At 46.0% G+C, this 16,092-nt stretch overlaps 2 pseudogenes; both read right to left on the bottom strand.

Moving 5' to 3' along the window:
* Positions 1–1,012: 1,012 nt before the first annotated feature.
* LOC136552524 (equilibrative nucleotide transporter 3-like) lies at positions 1,013–4,603 on the bottom strand (annotated as a pseudogene).
* A 9-nt stretch (positions 4,604–4,612) lies between these two features.
* On the bottom strand, positions 4,613–8,928 carry LOC136552523 (equilibrative nucleotide transporter 3-like; annotated as a pseudogene).
* Between the last annotated feature and the right edge of the window lie 7,164 nt (positions 8,929–16,092).

Genomic DNA, 16,092 nt, shown 5'->3' on the forward strand with positions numbered 1-16,092 from the left:
CTAATGACAGATTAATTAGGCTTAAAAATTTTGGCTCGGAAATTAGCCTCCATCTATGTAATTGATTTTGTAATTAATCTATATTTAATGATCCTTATTAGTATCTAAACATTTGATGTGACATAAATTTTAGGAGCGACTAAAGAACGAAACACCCCCTCACTCATCCTTGGAAAACTGGGATCCACTCCCTAAACTTGCTAGTACATTTTTTCTTTTGAAAGCGTGCTAGCATTTCTTTCTTTGTTTCTAAAAAAAGTAGTTGGTTATGTTTGTACTAGTAGCTTATTTGTGCACTTAGTTCACATGACTAGAAGCCTGTTTGATCCATTAGCTAGCTAATAATTAATGGCTAATATTAGTTGATATTAGCTAGTTTGGTCTAACTAATGAAATAGTTGCTAGTTGGGTATTCAACTAACATTTAGTTAAATTATTAGACAGACTTGTTTGGATCTATGAGCTAATTATTAATAGCATCTATTAGCTCCTTAATCCAAACAGGACCTAGGGTTCTCATCTTAGTCCTTTCTTTGCCGGCCACTTTGGACTAGTTTTGCTCGTTTATTTATGTCATCCGTTTGCTCCCAAGTCGCAGCTTTTCCTGCACGCTTTCCGTAGTCAAACGCTGTGAACCTGTGAATGTGATGTTCCTTATGTCAGCAAGAATCTTTATCTTTTGTTACACACCCGTGATTGTGGGCCTAAATGATGTTTCCCTGCCGATCAAAGAATTGGTATTTGCACGCACCAGCAGCTAATCCAGAGATATGTCATCAACGATGCTGACATGTAGCTGTGCATGACTGTATCAGATACCTTCAATTATGTTTTTTTTTTTTTGCCATGTAATTTGAGCAGAACCGCTCTTCAATCAGGTAGAATATCTTTCCCATCAAAAGAGAGTCTGTGTATTCAGTTTCAAGCCTCTCTTTGCATTTGTGGAACATTTGCAACTTTTGCTCTACAGAACTGGAGGAAGAAAATATACAAATTGGTACACCAAGGACATCCCAGCATTATATGTTCACAAAATTGTACAATTCAGTCCAGACCCAGCGTGCCTATTCCCTTTCCACTAGTTCTTGTTCCCACCCCTTCTTGGCCCAAAAAGAGCTGTAAAAGAAACCTGAAGTCCTGAGAAATGCAGTCAGTGCGATTGGAAGTGAAATCTTCGGCACAAGATGAACCAAATGCTGCTAGGCGCTTGATTGCAACCACACATCAGAATCCAAGGACAGGAAGGGCTTGTGCTACACGATCGGATCTGATCACCACCCTTTGCCTATGAGCTACGCCCAGTCGAGAACGGACCCGCAGAAGATGCCACCCAGGAGGCAAAGCACAAGCAAGTTGCCCAAAGCGTTTTGTTCTGGCCCTGCAGGCACCATCGTGTACAGAACTCGATCAGATGTTGCAAAAGACAACAGTGTTTCTCTCATGCTGAGCTCAAAGCATTTATACACTGACCTTGTACCCTTTGGGTGCCTCAGTGAGGACACACACGGTGAGATAGCCATTGCTCAAACCGAGGAACGACGTTAGCATGATCATCTAGCCTTGGTCGCCATACTTTGCAGTGTAGTAGAATGCAAGAACGAGCAGTAACCGTGAAACAACAGCAATTACAAGCCCCTTCCGAGACCTCAGCTTGATTTGTTCAATCAGGGGTATGTACCTTCCAATCAGATCCCAAACGTTATAGCTTGCAATCAAGATGAGTGCATACCTGCATAAAGCATAATGATGTGACATGGCATGAGTGCATCCTTTCTTTCTTTTTTTTCGGAACACGCATTCACGTGAATTTCATTAAGAAGAAGCAAGAGTGCCGAAGGAACAGCGTACACGACGCGACTATGGGAGAACCCATAGCGCAGGATACAAAACCACAGAGCGAGCGGTTTAGAACGAAAAACACAAGTGAAAGCAAGAAGTGCGGTAGGGGAAGGGCCCTCCACCACAACCTAGCTAGCTGGACCTGCAACTAAAGATAACGACACGAAGGCTGCCAACAAGAGAGGTGAAGCCTCGGTGGCAAAGCATCCACTGGAAAGAACGCGGCAAAATTCACGAGCACAACGCGGCAAAGCATCCGCAGGCTGGTAGCGACTATGGCGGCAAAGCATCCGCCCAGGCAGCAACGACGTCAAAGCATCCGTCGAGTATCCGCAAGCGGCCAGGTAGCTGCTGCGAAGAAGATGACCAACGACGGCAAAGCATCCGTCAAGACGACTACAGCAACACCAACATCCAAGGTGGATAGACCAACGTGAAGAGGAAGCTAAAGCACAGGCAGGAACAACACAGCTAGGAGCGGCTCCGGCGAGAGGAAGAGGACGGCGGCAAAAGTGCTCCAACGAAGCGACTGCGGCAACACCAACACCCGCAGAGAACGGACCAAAGCGAAGCGAAAGCAAAAGCACGAGCAGGCACAGCACAAGCAAGGAGAGGCTCAGACCCAACGAATGGCTTGGTGGGAACAAGCGGAGTGCATCAACGAAGCCTTCAAGAAGGTGATGACGTCCGCGGACACCAACTTCATTGTGAGGATCACCCAAAGGAACTTTCGTCCCCAAACTTGCCCTAGCAACCTCCAACGACGAACTGAGCAATATGATGACGCCTCCAAGAAGGTGATGACACTGGCGCGCCACCGTCGTCAGCCCAAGGCACGAAGCCTGGCGGGGTTTTCACACCTGTCTGCCGTCGGCCCCAGTTGCCGCCGAAGGGTAGCAGGCCGCCCTGGCCAAGAGCAGCTCGCCAGATCAGGCCCTAGGGGGCGAATCCGGCCGCCAGAGATGGAGAGGGTGGTGCCGCCGCCGCCCTGGCAGCCACTCGGCCCGGCAGCCAGTGCAGGCCTACCCGGCCTCATTCCATCGCCGGGGGAGGAGTGCTGGCCACCGGCACACCAGATCCGGCCCCAGGGGGCGGATCCGGCCAGCCGCTTGCCGCACCCCGCCGGAGGAGGGTGGAGGGGGGGGGGGGTGATGACCGCCACCGCCCTAGGCAGTCACCTGGCCCGGCTGCCGGAGCAGGCCTGCCCTAGCCCCTTCCCAACACCAAGGGAGGAGTGCCGGCCACCGGCGCGCCAGATCCGGCCCCAGGGGGTGGATCCGGCCGGCCGCCGCCGTTCCCCGCCGGCATCCTTTCGTTCGCTAAAGTAAACTACAGAAGTTCAGATAGTACAGTACCAAGATCCCAAGCTGTGTGATCCAGTATCTTCAGCTAAAAAACCCGGGAAGATGGACAGAGTCAATATATATATCAGGAACATGTCCAGTGCATAGTCTATGTTCTGTAGTAGCAGTTGCTTTGTGCTCAAACGCTCCACACATGAAGGGTCTTCTTCGGACTGAAAAAGTCATGAAAAAATTAGCTTCGACAGATCATATGCAATTATAAGAAACTTGCTGCGAGTTAAAAAAAAAGATACCATTGGATTTTAGCTATTTTCCACGCCACCAGCAGCAAGATCGGCAGCTACTGTCAAAGATCCCTCTGAAGCTGCCTTTGAACGATAGAACTTCACAATTGGCAGCTTGGGAAAGACGAAAGCATATAGCAGGACACAAAGCAGTTCAAAGAAGCATGATATTGAGGAGAAGAGCACTGCATAAATTGTAGCCCAAGTAAATATATCAGATGAAGTAAACAGATGCAAATGTAACTTTATCAACAGTTGTCTCAACATACTAGCTCCTTTGCGAAGTCCATCTCGGGAATTCTCGAAAGCTGCTTTAGTTACAAGCCTCAGCGCAGAGGTTATCGCTCCTGATGCAGCCAGTCCAGCGAAGAAGGACTGAAAATAATAAAATGGATCGACACATAAGTCAATCTACACTTCAAAATGTGTTTCTTGAATCTTTCCAAGAAAAAAAAAAGATTCTTGTCAAGTGATACCTGGATGAACTCTGGGCACATCAGAGAGAGATCGCCTGTCATCCCACCTTGAACATGACCATCAGCAACCCCAAAAGCAGCAGCAATGATACATATGCCAACAAAGGGGGCAATTCCACCTCTTCCTGAAGTTGCAATATCCAGCTGCAATGTTTAAGAGAAGATCAGTGAAAATGTGAAATATGATAGTGGATTAACTATTCAAACAAGAACGTCAAAATGCAATTAGTCATACTTACAATGATTACTGCAAATGAGCTCAAGAAGAATAGTGTGTACCCTGCCAAATTGCGCAACCTAGTGTTGACCTTTGCCTCATGATACGTGAATATGGCAGTTGTGGCGAGGACGAATGGTCGATATGTAAGCGTAACAACTCTAGTGGGGTGATACTTCTGAATTCAGAAAGCATAAAACAGTACATCCTTTTATATCAGTAGTTTCGACACAGTTGCAGAACTAAGTAGAGAACGACAACAACACACGCAAATCATACTGGGAAGAGGTATGTGTAGTAATCTTCAATAGTAAGCATGCCTGTTGAACCCAAAGAGGCATCCATTCCCCAGAAGCCAGCAGATGAAAATGCCCAAATGTTTTCCCTGTGATTAGTGTACCATTGTTGCAGAAAACAAAATATATTGAGTGAAGGTTATCAGGACCATTTCACTGAGGAGAGCTAACACAAACCTGATTTTTTTTTCGCGTGTAGGCATATATGCCCGAATTTCATTAAGAGGACGGGAATGGTCAATAGACCTTACAATAAAGCCGTTAGCTGATGGTGGCGAGAGACCATCACCAAAGCAAACCGCAGCCTAGCTACTGGATTACCAAAAGTCGTATTACAAGACCACCTGGTTCTGCGACCATAAGCTAATCAAGTGAGCCAACGAAGAGTACCCTGCCTCGCACCAGCATTGCGCTTCTCTGATCACCTCCTGTTCGATTGCCGCCAAGTTGGACGTGATTCGGTTGAAGACCCTATTGTTCCGCTCCTTCCAGATTGTCCAGGTGATGAGCAGTAGCAGGGTATCGAACAGTGGCCGGCTGTCAGCACTCAGCCGTTCTCTCTGTCTCAGCCACCAAATTCCCAAGCTTTCCTCTGTCAGCGGCGTCAAGTCCTGTAACCCCAAAGGTAGAAGCAACCTATACCAGAGTTGCCTGGTAGTCACACACCCACACACCCCACGAACAAGTGATCACACGTCTCGGATGCCTGGCTGCACAGCAAGTGCAGGGTCTTCTTTCTCGTACGCCATGCTTTGTAGTCACTTTGATGGTCCTATGGATCAAAAACAAACATGAGAGGAAAATATCACACAAGATATGTCGAATCACTTGGAACACAAAGAGTACTTGTGGTGATGGCACTCTAAGATGACGAGCTGTGCCTGTGAATCAAAACATAGAAAAGCAAGGGAAGCATATATAGGCAGACGACCAGGAAGTTTGCAGGGGCAAAAGAAATAAAGAGCAGACTAGGAAAGGTAATAACAATAGATGAACCAACAGAAAATACAGATGGGATCACAATGGAAGTATTATACAGATGCCTACTTCATACGTTGACTCTAGCACATAGGGATCACAATCACATCCACACATGACGCTGGGCAAGAAAAATTGGTGATAACAAAGGCACATACCCATTGTTCAGTGGCAAGTGGGAAGTATTTTAACATTTTGAGTCCCGGGCCTGAGGATAAAAGAAATACAGTTCGATGAATCATTGCACTGTTTTTTTTCCAAGGATCGTTGAATCAATGCATGGACAACTCTTGCATTCCCATTAGTACATGGCAACCCATGCTCATCAATCGTTGCATAATTGTATGGCACATAATCCACGCAAGCAGAACAGAGTAAGTTTCCGTGTTGCCTAGAGCACATGCCAACGGATTTTTGGTATATATCAATCAGCACTAGGGACAAGGCTGTGATACCTTATTAGTGTCGTCCAAAGGATTTGGTCGCAAAAAAATGGACGGCATCTCAATTCAGGAACCTTACCTGCACCTTAGGTCGTTCATCAAGAAACTAACTCCCTCAATTCTTCTGTTGCAGCAGTCAGCACTGAGCCACTCGCTGCCGAAAATATTATATTTATTATTTGTTTTTATTTTTTATAAAGAAAATCAGGAAAAAAATACAAAAAGATGGAGTAATAGATGAACAACCGGCAGCAGAAGGAAAAACAAGACGAGAGAAGAAAAACGGAAAAAGAAAGAAGGGAAAAAGTTGGAAAAAAGGACAAAACCAAGAAACTACCTGTGTAACCTGGAAGCCAAAGGTCATGGCACCGAGCTATGGATCTTCTTTGCAAATCTTTCTCCGAGGGATCCAAATGTAAAAATCTTTCAAAAAGGACTAAATTAAAAAAAAAGGTCTAGCCCTAAAACTCCCGATGTTCAATATTATTCAATCCTCGAGAAATTGAGCTATTCAACACTCTGACAACTGCATAGCATGTGAATAATTCATTCATATTGATTATGATTAAAAAATACTCTTAGTTTTTTCTGTCAACTATTGAAATGAGTTATTAGTGCGTGTTTAGTTCACCCCCAACTTCCAAAAAAGTGCTACAGTATTTGTCACATCGAATGTTTGCGGCCCGTGCATTGAGCATTAAATGTAGACGAAAAAAAAACTAATTGCACAGTTTGGTGGAAAATTGCGAGACGAACGTTTTGAGCCTAATTAGCCCATGTTTAAACACTATTTGCCAAATAAAAACGGAAGTACTACAGTAACCCCAAATTCCAAATTCCTGGAACTAAACAAGGGCTTAATTGCATGATCTGCTCGCTTGCATAAGTTTGGTCACCACCCTTTGCCTATGAGCCACAGCCAATCAGAAACAGCGCCAACAAATATGCCTGCCAAGAGGAAAAGCACCAGCAGGTTCCCCAGAGCATTTTGTTCTGGTCCCTGCAGTGAAAACACCGGCAATGTAGATAAACCCAAGCAAACTCTGCTGCAAACAACGATGGCGGTTTCAAATGTTCATACACCAACCTTGTAGCCTTTTGGCACCTCGGTGAGGATGAAGACGGTGAGACGGCCGTTGCTCAGTCCAAGGAACGACGTTAACATTATCATCCAGCCCTGGTCACCGTACTTTGCCGTGAAGTAGAACGCGGGGATGAGCAGGAATCTAGAGATGACTGCGATTAGTAGCCCCGTCCTGGATGTCAGCTTGATTTGCTCGATCAGAGGTAGGTATCTTCCGATCAGGTCCGACACGTTAAAGCTCGCAATCAAAACAAGCACGTACCTGAATTGTGAAATGGAAGTAATAATGACTCACCTAGACGACAAATGATTTTTGCAGTTACAGAGGAGGTGAACATAGTCAACTTGATAAACTAAAAATTAAAGTAGGATTATTACCAAGAACCCAAGCTGTGCGATCCAGTGTCTTCCGCCAAAAACCCTGGGAAAATCGACAGTGTCAGGACATAGATCAGGAACATGTCCAGAGCATAGTCCATGTTCTGCTGCAGCAACTGCTTGTTGTTCAACCAGTTCAAACACACGATCTTCCTCAGCCTGACCAATCAACGAGAAATTCAGCATCATGAGGTTGCATTTCAGCTGAAACAAGATTTTCTATCAGTCATGTGGGTACCAATGGACTTGGCAGGCTTTTGATGCCTCCAGCAGTAAGGTCAGCTGTGACTGTCTGAGACCCCTCAGAGGCAGCTTTTGAACGGTAGAATTTCACAATTGGCAACTTCGGGAATACCAAAGCATAAAGTAGAACACATAGAAGCTCAAAGAAGCATGAGATCAACGAGAACAGCACTGCAATCAATTTAGTTTCATCCATATGTATCAGTAATGGTAGGTTTTATTATAAATCATGAGGTAAATGCAAATCTGATTGTTGCCACGTACTAGCTCCTTTCCGCAGGCCATCTCTGAAATTCTCAAAAACGGCTTTTGTGAAGAACCTTAATGCTGCGGTTATTGCACCTGATGCAACCACGCCGGCAAAGAAAGACTGAAAATCCATACATACCGAGCAGTGTAGTAGTAAGTTTATATTAAACAAATTCTGAACAAATGTTTCCTGAAAATTGTTGTTGCAACGGTGATTATATAAAACTGCACCTGGACGAATTCTGGGCACATCAGGGACAGATCACCAGTCATTCAGCCTTGAACATGACCGTCTGCTATGCCAAAAGCAGCAGCAATGATACAGACACCAATGAATGGGGCAATTCCACCACTTCCTGAAGACAAAACATCCAGCTACCAGAGCAAGAACAAATAAGTGAAGATCATTTATGTGTTTGTAGGCAGTAATTAGCAGGGCTTACAATGATCACTCCAAATGAGCTCAAGAAGAATAGCATGTATCCTGCCAAGTTGCGCATCCTAGTATTGACATTTGCCTCGTGATACGTGAATATGACGGTTGTGGCGAGAACAAAGGGCTGATAGGTGAGAGTAATAATTCTTGTCGGATGGTACTTCTGCATTCAGAAGGCATTGTGTGCCTTTTTTAGCAGCAAATTAAGGTACATGGAAAACAGATGCCAATAATAGTCATGTGGACATTCATACCGGGAAGAGGTACACGTAGTAATATTCAATTGTAAGCATCCCATTGAACCCAAATAGACATCCATTTCCAAAAAGCCAGCACATGAAAATGCCCCAATACTTCCCCTACAATCAGCACTCCTATCTTTCAGCCAAAAATATTTAGCTTATGAAAATACTAAAGCATATCTTCAGTAAGGGCAACAAGGATAAACCTGAGTTTTAGCAACTCCAATTTGTTGATCATCGTTGTCCATGGTCAGCTCACTCTGATAGCCCTACAGATCAAGAAAACAAGGGGCAGAAAGAGTGGCAAGAATCAAACTGGTGGTACCAGAGCTGCATACGGCATACCATTTGTATTGAGCAAGAAATTGAATTGTGTTATTTGGGAGAATGAGAGTACTTACAGGGAGAACACTGTATGAAGAAGAGCCTGCCATGGAGCCAAAAGGAAACACCAAAGGAACAAACAGACGAAAAGACCGAAACTAGGAGGGGGAGCAAAATAAAAGAAAGAAAAGGTCACTTTCTGTGGAAGCTTAGGTGATCTAAGAAGTTGCTGTTTACACGCCTAAGATCACATGGAAATATTATATGTATCCTGGGCTCGCGTGTTACCACCACCAGCTGGGATCACACTCACTGAACAGAGCCAGGAAAGCATTCCATGTTGCCAATAAAGAATCATGGCAAAGTGTACCCTGACCTGTTCAGCAAGAAGTGCAAGTCGCATTTCTTTTTGCTGTGATCATGGTGCATATGTGAACACATTCTCTGGTTTCCTAGTCCCTTTGAGCATGTAATCAGTCTTCTTGATTCAGGTGGCCTTATTAATCTCACACAATATACATCGAGGAGCTTCCATTGGCATCTGTAGAATGTAAGGGAAGCTCAATTTGAAACTGAAACTATATGTAATTGAGCTTCTATTTCCAAGTACTGGACACGAGGTAAAATTTTAAAGAGCTACGCAACGAGGGAAGGGGAGAGGATTCTGTGGGAGTCCAGACCTTGAAATCCAGGACCAGAGTAGACCGTGTCCCCAGCTGCTCTGGCGGGCCAGGTGAGACCTGGGGACAGGGAGAGAAGGGAGCATCAACATCAGTTGCATCAAGCATTCGATCGTGCACCCCGGGAATGGTGGTGTGGTGCCATCAGGAAGGTGAACAGGACGAGGGAGGGAGGCATGCGGTGCAGGTGCCACCACGCCCTGAAGGAAAGCTGTTTACCGGTGCTGCAATTTCTCTTTGAGCTCTGCTACTGGTCAAGCAGATCTCCTTCAGGTCTTTCGGGTGTCATCTGGTCTGCTGCTAGAGCTTACTGATTAGCTTCAGAAATATTTGAAATTTTTAAAATTTTCAAATCTGGTTAGCTTCAGAAGTTGTCCACAAATGTTTCAGTTTTCATATAATCCACAACCAATTATTATACAGTACTAGGGGAATGCAAAAACATTATTACAGGACACATGACAATGAAATGAAGATAACAGTCGGTATTTGGCAACAACAGCCTGAATAATGTTCAGTTGCTATTGTAGTGTTGTACTGACCCAGTTCAAAGGTTTAAAAAAGATGAATAGAAATAGATGAGCATTCTAACCGGCCACGCCATTACAAAATTAGCTGCTGATTGGCAAAATGACGTGATACTCAAAGCTAGGCTTGCACATAATTTTGGAAAATAGATCCAGTTGGGCAATACACAGAAATGTCGATAAATGGTCACAGGCAAAATCACCACCCTTCGCTAGTGAGCCACAACCAATCAAGAACATCCCCAAATGGATCGTCTTCCTTGAAAGGCATGCTTGGTCACTGGGGAACCTAGATCGTCTTCCTTGCAAAGCATGCTTTTTGTTCAATTCAATGGCCCTATGGATCTACAAAACAGGTAGCACTGTACCGGCCACACGCTAAAATGGATATGATGACACAGACTGAGTTCTCTAGGAATCAGGAAAACAATAGATCACTTTAGCATGAGTGGCCTGTAAAATAGAAGAATATGTTGTGCATATAGAAACGAGGAGAAACAGCGAACAAGTAAAAAAAAATGGAAGGCCCAAGAGGGAAGCCGGAAAAAAAAAACAGAGGGGACAGAAGGAAGCGAGCAAAAGAAGATATGTGTAGAAGGAACATTACAAAAGAAGGGGAAAGAAAACAATCAATGACGAAATTTTGATTGGACTTCTTTAATTCTAAAATTTGGAAGCCTAGTGTATGCATTATTAAAAGTAATTTCCTTACATAATTGTATAGTTCAAATAAATGGCTCACGCAAAATTGTATAGTTCAATAAAGCCTAGTATATGTTTGCAGACTTAGACAAATGATCCCAGTACAAGATCTCATCAGTTGAAAGGGACAGTCACACACCATGTCCCAATCACTATAACTGAAAAGAGAAAACTCTCAGAATTCCATGTCTCACCCATAAACATAAATTTACAACAAAAGGCCCAAATAAAACCTTGAAAAGCAACACATTAACCACCGAGAAGTCAATAGCCTCTCCAACCCAAGAAAAGTGTCGTCCTTCCACATCCAGAACATCAAATTATCAACAAACAGCAATGAAATACTGCGGTGGTTTCAAGAGCAGATTTACAAGACAAGTGAGCATCAACCTACGAGTCATCATCATAAAGATGGACAGCTAGTAGTAATGTTTCAGTCTGGTGTGCCATGGACAAAATTGCAGCTCATTCAATCTCTGATAACTAGTAGTGCTACTTCATATTCGAGCCTGTTGAAGACTCATAATTTTCTCGGTCGTACCAAAGCTTAGAAGTTTGAGGTTAATACATTGACACTCCGTGTAAAAAAAATTCACCATATATAGTTATAGAACTACTAAGCTTTTTTTTCTTTAGGCCGAAGTTCGGCATGAGCACTGACTTCACTAAGGTAGAACACAAATTAAAACTAAGAACACGTCCCACCTCCCGCGTTGACGTCACAACGGACGAGGACACAAGGTGCTAGGCTTTCACTGCCCATTTTGATATGGTAGACTCACGAAATTCTCTGCCCTGTTTCTAATGGACATAACACGGTTCAGCCATCAGCATCATGGTTCACAGTGATGCCAAAACAAGGTTCCCAATTAGACTAGTACAAAGATCCATTTGATCCAGATTCCAAAGCAATCTATGAGAATATGAAGTATAGTTCCATATTATCTGAATAATGTAGGGAAGAAGGCAACAACAACATGTAGAACATGGCCGGGAATTAGGGCCTGTTGTTCCCATGGGCTAAACTTTAGTCCTTCACTTTTTGCCTACTTTTAGCCTTTGAGGGAAACAAACAGGTGGGCTAAAAGTGGAGGACTAATTTTTAGCCCCCATTAGTCCATTAGCCCCTCAAGAGACGGCACCGTTCGCTGGTCTGAAACTTGGCTGAAACTGGCTGAAAAACACTATTCCGGCTGAATTGTTATGAGAGAAAAATACTTGTTCCGGCTGAAAAAGAAGCCAAACAAGCCGAATATGGGGTAAGGGCCTAAAAGAAGCTAAAAGTACTTTTACTCTCTTTCTCTCTCCTCGTCTTTCACCTTTTAGTCACCTTTTAGCACCTAGATCCAAACAACCATCTTGAGCTAATCTTGAGCACCTTAGTCAAGGACTAATCTTTAATCCTGTACTTTTAGTCCATTTTTCATCATGGGGATACAAACAGGTGGGCTAAAGGTAAACAAATCCACAAATCTAAAGACTAGTCCATTTGCTCCTCAAGAGGTGCAAAACTGGGCTAAAACACCTTGGGGGCAAGCCGGACACCCCATACCCCCCACGCTCGCACCCATTTCTCTCTCCTCGATTCTCTCTAGCACCGCATCTCACGCACTGGCACAGGAGTGGTGGTGGCGGCCCCATCTCCTCCCCTACGCCCGTATCATCCTCGCTGACGACGACGCCCAATGGCGCCCTCCTCCCACTGGCGTCGTGCAGGGGAGGCGGAGGAGACCCTCCCGTGGTGCCTCCTCCTCCATCGGCGGCAGGCGCGCCCCTTCCCTTCCACCACCGGTGGCGTCATCTCCCCTTCCGGTCATCTGCGAGAGAGGAGGCGGGACTGGGGGCGGCGTTTAGGTGCGGAGCTCGGGGCGGTTCTTAGAGCTGAGAAGAGGGAGGAGAGGAGGGTCGTGGAGCCAAGGTGCATGGCGGCCGCGATTCAGGCACGCAGGAGAGCGGGTTAGAGTGGACCGTGACTGTCGAGCGAGGGACGTGGGAGGAGGAGGGCGGCTAGGGTCCACGGGCTTGATTGTGCGGCTCACCGGTCATGCCGGAGAGGATTGGACCGGCGTCCTAAGGTGGAAGACGAGGGTGGGAATTAGCGGGCCCCGACTGTCCGTGACTCAGAGAGAGGGAATGGCGCGGCTGATGCATGTGCAAGGCTTAATTAAATGAGGGGTAAATCAATTATTTTTGGATGGAGGACTAAACTTTTGTCATAGATCCAAACACCCCAGCTGGACTAAAGTTTAGGGGCTAAACTTTAGTCCATAGTAAATGGATTCAAACGCAACCTTAGTCCCAATCTGGCCCTTATAGCTGTCGCAACATTTGCAATGCAATGCCGTTGTACAAGAGTAGCTGACAAAAGAAGGAAAACTATGGCATCTGAAAAATCCAAGAGCAACACGTAACAGCTACTAGATTACTCAAAAGTCAGAATGCACCGTTGCTCGCCGACTCGCCTAGTCATTCGAGGCATTCGCTCGCCACCCTGCTCGCGAGCACGAGGCGCCCTCCCCCACCACATCCCGTGGGGTGCGCATGCCTCCCTCACCGTGGGTTCATTGGGTGCCTCCATGCGTATCTCTGCCATAATTTTGTGCACACGCGACTGGCAACACCGACGATGAGATGGAGGTAGCAGTCAGCGGGCCAGGGCGGCGGCGTGTAGGCCCCGACTCGAAGGAAGTGAGTGGGAGGTCTCAGGGGGTCCCTTGGTGAAAAAACACGTGTGAGCCCTTCCGTTGCTTTGTGATCTGGTCCGTCTGTAATTGGGATTGAACGGCGAGGGGCTGCCTATCTGCAGGCCGCAGCACTGTTCACCGGCTCTAAGGTCGATGGCACACACACCTACCCCTCGTAGCGCCAGCGCATCTGACCGACTTGCCTCGCCTGCGCTGCCCGTACTGTCCGATTCGAGGCCAACTCGGCCCACCCCGCACATGGACCAGCGTGCCCCAACTGCCGGCTCTGAGCGCGCCTCGTCCGTCGAGCCCTAGCTCACTACGCCCTATTCCCCGGCGCTCGTGCTGTGCCACCATCACTGTCCGCACTCCCTAACTCTCTGAACAACATGAAACACTGTGCAACATTAAATACTTGAATGCAACATACGTATGAAACAGATAAAACATCTAGAACATATAATTGCAATATATGTGTAAGACATATACAACATCCAGATAAAACACTTGCAACTTACAACATGAAAAACACTTACTGCAACATAAGACTGGAATAACTAAAACATTTGGAGCATATAGTTGCAACATATGTGCGAAACATATGCAACATCCTAGAACACTTACAACATACTTCTGGAACAGATGAAATATTTTGAATAAACCTCTGAAACACTCGCAACATGCCTCTGAAACACTTGCAACATCCCCAATCTACTTTTGCAATATACCTCTGAAATATCTCAAACACTTGCACTTGCAACATACGCTTTCATCGCAACATCTCCTTACCTAGGTCGTGCATCGCAGTGGCCACGACCTTCTAGGTGGGGAACGGCGGCATCGGACACACCTTGGTAGCACCCTAGCTGCACGTTGGCGCACGTGGGGATGGGGCATGGCGTGTAGCAACTGGGGATGCAGCGCACTAGCGAGCTAGAGCGAGCAGTGGCGAGGAAGGAGTGTGGCGCCATGCTGGATGGGGAGCCGTGCAGCGCAAAAAATGGGGTGTGCGACGAGAAAGACGGCAACAGCGGGCTCAGGCGCAGTAGCACGTGATGGGCAAGCATGGGAGTGAAAGATATTTTTGAGAGAGATGAGAAAACATAGAGAATAAGGTAGATCTATTGAGTCCGGTAGCGCGCAAGCCCAAAAAGCAGAAGTCAGGTTCGTTCGGACGTCCGCTCCTGAGAGTTACCAGAAAGAACAACTGAAAACATTGTCAACTCTGAAAGTGCCTTGAGTCGAGATCTTAGGATATCATGATGCAAAATTGATGTGTGATGGCTATCTAGTTGGTACCCCAAGTAAATAGCAGGGAACATGATCTAGATTCTAGAAGGTACTGCATGAAGTCCCTACTCTGTATATAATAGCAGTTGGCCATGGGATTGTGATCGGGTCGCCATGTACCATCGTCGGTGCTTGGCATTGAGTAAAGTCGAGAGGCAGAGAAGCTTGGGCTAGCATGTGGGGTTTTGTGGAAGGCCCAAACCCATCGGTTCTAGTAGGTGTCGATACGGGACCCATGGGGTTTCCCATGAAGAAGAGAGAAGAAGACCTAGTCCAACTAGGATTCCCTACATATAATTCTACTAGAACTAGTCACACGTAATCCTACTAGGATCTCTACTTTATAACCGACTAGGACTCCCGCCTCTCCTGGACTATATAAAGGAGAGCAGGGGTCCCTAGATCGGCACCGACACATAACCGACAGAACTCACAACCACAACATACCTCGTAATACAACAAATAGCGCAGGGCGCAATATACTATCCACACCAGACTGGACGTAGGGCGCCGTGACTTTTCCGGCATGCCGAACCAGTATAAATCATTGTCTCCCTGTGTTTACCATCGAGTTCCTAGCAAACGCCGATACCCCTCCGAACAAATCATCGTCCCGGGTACCCCGTGACGGGTTGCCAGGTGGTAAAACATCGACTAGCTGGCGCGCCAGGTAGGGGTTCTCGGCGCTTTGCATTCGAGAGCTCGGTGGACCTCAAAATCAAGATTCGTCGCACCGCCGTATTCACGTTCAGCATCGGCATCAATTCGTGCGAGCCCGAGACCTCTTCGTCAACATCTACTCCGACTTCATCAACTCAGCGAGATCCTAGTAGAAGCGTGACTGTATCACGTTCCTACTACACGCCAACCAGCATCAAACATGACTAATACAAGTACAAGTCGGACTGCAACTCAGACTCCATCACAACTCAGCTATATGCGGATTCAAGTCCAACTCCGACACAAGAAGAGTCCTACTCCCACACGAAGCCGACAACGTGTGGGCCAATTATGAAGCAACATATCCAAGAGATATACAAGCTATGAGATTGGACAGAAAAGGATAACGACATGCAAGTTAGTCAGGATATACAGGAATTAATGGATCAACCCAGTGCATACACGCGCACACCCCCGTCTCCAAGTCAACTTCATATACGAATACATCACGGACATGCAAGAAGCTAACAAAGGAAGCAAGCAAGCAAAGCCAAAGGTGTTTGTGCATTGATTTATACATACGACATATTCATACTGAGAGAAGGTCAAGAAATACAAGCTATACGGTCAATAAAGAGAAGACCACCTACAACAAGCCGACAAGTCATGAGCAAGCAACCAAATTCTGGGAACCCAGCAACACATTCCGAGTTGTTTCGAGTACTCGACATAACAGTCACTCGTTTGGTTAAACTC

Source organism: Miscanthus floridulus, chromosome 4 (genome assembly GCF_019320115.1).
Source record: "Miscanthus floridulus cultivar M001 chromosome 4, ASM1932011v1, whole genome shotgun sequence".
NCBI classification, from domain to species: domain Eukaryota; kingdom Viridiplantae; phylum Streptophyta; class Magnoliopsida; order Poales; family Poaceae; genus Miscanthus; species Miscanthus floridulus.